Below are 3,803 nucleotides of genomic sequence, written 5' to 3' on the forward strand. Positions count from 1 at the left end.
AGCAATCGGGCAAACAAAAGAAATAAAAATAAAAAGTGGAAGAGAAGAGGTAAGATTGTCATTCTATGCAGATGACATGAAACTATATATAGAAAACCCTAAGGACTCCACACAAAACAGTTTCTAATCAAGGAATTCAGCAAAGTAGGACAATATAAGATTAGCCTTAAGAAATCTGTTGCATTTATGTATACTAACAATGAAATATTAGAAAATGAATATAAAAATATGAAACCTTTTAAAATATACCCCCAAAGTATGTTATAATTTTCCAACATATAAAGAAAACCCAGAGATACCAAAGTTAATATCAAACCTGAATACTAAATCTTGGCATCAAACTGCATCACAAATATATGCCAATAAGAATTCAGGGCTGTGGAGAGTAGAGAATATCACTGATGTATTGTGTTGAAGACTGCAGTTCCAGTAATTAGATGCTAACAGTGTCCCATGGGGTATCTAGCTTGTATATTATTTTCCTAAAGCCTTAGGGCATTTGCATAATCAACTCCATTCATTTAGTCTTAAGAAAAATGGGCAAGACTACATATCTTGGTTTCATCTGGACATAAGACATATAAGTATGTAAGGGAAAACCATCTATATGGTAATATTCTAGAGATAGCTTTATTAATCCAAGTTTATTTTTCTATTTTCTTATGAGAGTACATATATATATGTTCCTATGTTTCTAAGCATAGAGGGGTCAAAAGAAAGGGTCTTGAAACTCTCATAGACTTTGTCCTATGTATCTCTTGCTTTGGGTTGGATACTGATGTGTATGCCTATCCCATGCTAAACTATAATTGCTAGTGTAGTTTTTGGTAAGCTGCTTGAACCCTTTTAACAAATTAGAGAATTGGGTTTTTTGAATTCTTCAGACTTGAAATTTATATCTGAAGTGAGTGCAGTATTAGGTATTGTGCCTGCAAACCTCAAAGAATATCTAACTCCAGGTACCCAGAAATTCCACTCCTAGGTATATACCAACTAGAATTGACAACAGATACTCAAATAAATACACACAGCTCAATGTTCATAGCAGCACTATTCACAATAGCCAAAAAGTTTAGTGGCCTAAATGTCCATCAAAATATCAATGGCTACATTATACCATACCACAGTATGTATAGTGAAATCTTACTCAACTATAAAAACAAAGTACTAGTATATGGTATAATGTGGATGTGCTTTGAAAACATTATGCTAAATGAAAGATGCCAAGCACAAAAATCCCATACTTTATGATTCATTTTATATGAAGTATACAAAATGGGTAAACATTATATGTAAAAACAAAGATTAGTCATTATCAGGACTTGGGGGCAGAAGAAAGTGAAAAATTCCTTAATAGGTACAACATTTTTTAGAGGTGATGGAAATATTTTGGAGGTAAGTACAGGTGTGCTTTCACAGTATGGTTTAAATCTACTGCACTTTTTTTTTTCTTTTACAATTTTAATTTTATATCATGAGAATTTGCTTCAATTAAGAAAAGCCAGCTAAAAAAGGAATTGAAATTTGATCCTAATTTTTATCTTTATTCCTCAGTCTCTGAAGGAATTCATTCAAATTTTTCAAAGGAAGAAAGCTTTCCTCTTTCTAGCTAAAATTCCAGGGCTTCCAAGTTCCATGCTATTGATAAATGACCAAAAACAAGTCAGTTAATTCTTCATTTTAACCTTCTATCCCTAGTTTGCTGAGCATTTTTATAATAAATATTGGCTTAAAATCATTAACTATTCTCCACCTCTGTTGAGATGACTGGTATTTCTACTTTATTAATATGGTGAATTATATTGATAAAATAAAAATGTTATACCAAAATTTCATTTTGTTCATTTTTTAGTTGCTTAATTTTATTATTGTTACACCATTTATACAATTACATACAATTTCAGCGCATCCATTTTACATATTTTGCTGATGGTTTCTTATTTTTTTTTCCATTTTCCAATGAGTGAAATGCTGGTGTCTGTGACACAGAATGGAAGAGAACCTGGAACTTCAATGAATGCAGGCTTTTTTTTTTTTTCATTTCCACTGACCAATGAACAGAACTACAGGTGCACCCAAACCCAGACATGTATTAACATGTCCTGAGAAATCTAGGGGAGCTAAGTAGGATGAGAGAATGTTTGTTCTTCCCAAAAATACCTGAGGAGGAAGCATGAAGTCTTGCTATGGAGATACATGTGGACAGGCTAAGGGGGCTGTCTGAAAGATGGTATTCATCCATAACATACATATATACATACATACATATATATATATATCAAAATAAGAAATGCTGTAAATTAAAAAGAAAACTCAGAAAATATTGCCTTCATAGAGATCTGATAGCCTTAGCATGGAACCTGCCAGCAGAATCAAAATGCATCATTCCCAATTCCCCCTTGCAGAAGACAAGATGTTTGGGATCTTATTGGTGGAGTATATGCAACAGCAGTTCAAGTACAAAAGAGGTACTGTGCTTTCAGACATTTCAGTCCTGGCCTGAATGGTAGAGGTGACTGAAAGCATATTAGATATTCCCCCACAAAAATACTATTTGGATTATCCCCACCCCCTCTCTCCCTCAATGGGACCACATTCTTTTTCCCTGGCAATGCATATCATTATTTCCAATTTGAAACCAGTTAGTGTAGGAGAGGAGAGAGACAAAGAGAGAAAGAGAGAGAGAGAGAGACAGGTCATTGATAAGCTGTATTTTTTTTTTTCTCCAGAGACTGTCCTTGTTACTTTGACTTCTATGGTTTGAATCAAATTAGCTTGGGGTTTCAGATATGACCTCATCTGAGGGGGCTGCTGGGGCTGTGGGGGCCTGGGCCTTCAGCATGGAACTGGGTGATTCTGTGGCTGCTGGGAACTCCTTGGAGGATGGGGCAGCCTCAGGGCTGCTGGGTTTTGAGTCCAAAGCTGGGGCCCCATCACTTTTCTTCCCTAGAAGGACCTTTGGGAACCTCAGTCTTTGCCAGTTACCCTGTCTCCTAGTTCTTGTCACCCTTGTTGGGGACCATGGGCTTCACAGTCATCTCAGTCTCCAAAGCCTTGGGGGCTTCATTGCCCAAACTTGCTCATGCTCAGCATCACTTGGGGGCTCCTGCTTCCCCTCCAATCCCTCCTTCTTCTCCAGCTCTGCCTTTGGCGCATCTTCCTTGGCTGCCTAGAGGCATCTTCCTTGCCCTCCTTCACCTCTGGTGTTTCCACAGCCACCTGGGTCTCATTCTCCTTCAGGGTTCCCTCCTCTTCTGTCCCAGTTCCTTCGGCCTTCTTGTCTTTGTCCTTGGCCTTCTCATCCTTCACACTCCACCCCTTCTTCTTCTTGCTCAGCTTGCCTTCCATCTTGGAGTTTGGGTCTGGGTGCCCATGCCACCCCTGGGTGAGCAAGGGGCCACCAAGGGGCCTGGATCAATGGCATTGCCCAGCTGGGTGCCTGGCTGCTGGCTGAGGACCTCTGTCAGACTCAAAGGCAGAGCCTGCAGCAAGTAGAGAGTTGGAGCTCTGCCATTTGCCACTATCACTGCTACTACCCAAGCTTCCACTTTTTTGATTAAATACCTCTTGGATAAGATGTATTATCTTTTTTGTATATCAATGAATTGATTTAATGTCTTAAATATTTGCATATATATATATGATCTGCTTCCCTGTAATTTTCTTATCTGGTGATGATGGCATTATACAATGAATTGTAAAATGTTATTACTCTGTGTTTGGGCTAAGAGTATGTAGGATTCAAATGATATCATCTCTGATATGCCATCTATATGGCATAGGAAATACAGACCAAATATAGG

The 3,803-nt window shown here is 37.8% G+C and overlaps 1 pseudogene; it reads right to left on the bottom strand.

Moving 5' to 3' along the window:
* Positions 1–2,770: 2,770 nt before the first annotated feature.
* On the bottom strand, positions 2,771–3,348 carry LOC110258757 (brain acid soluble protein 1-like; annotated as a pseudogene).
* Positions 3,349–3,803: the final 455 nt, after the last annotated feature.

This window comes from Sus scrofa, chromosome 10, assembly GCF_054392235.1.
Source record: "Sus scrofa isolate SSC_HxYL_T2T_F1_AM1 chromosome 10, Sscrofa_HxYL_maternal_Yorkshire_Landrace_v2.0, whole genome shotgun sequence".
NCBI lineage: Eukaryota > Metazoa > Chordata > Mammalia > Artiodactyla > Suidae > Sus > Sus scrofa.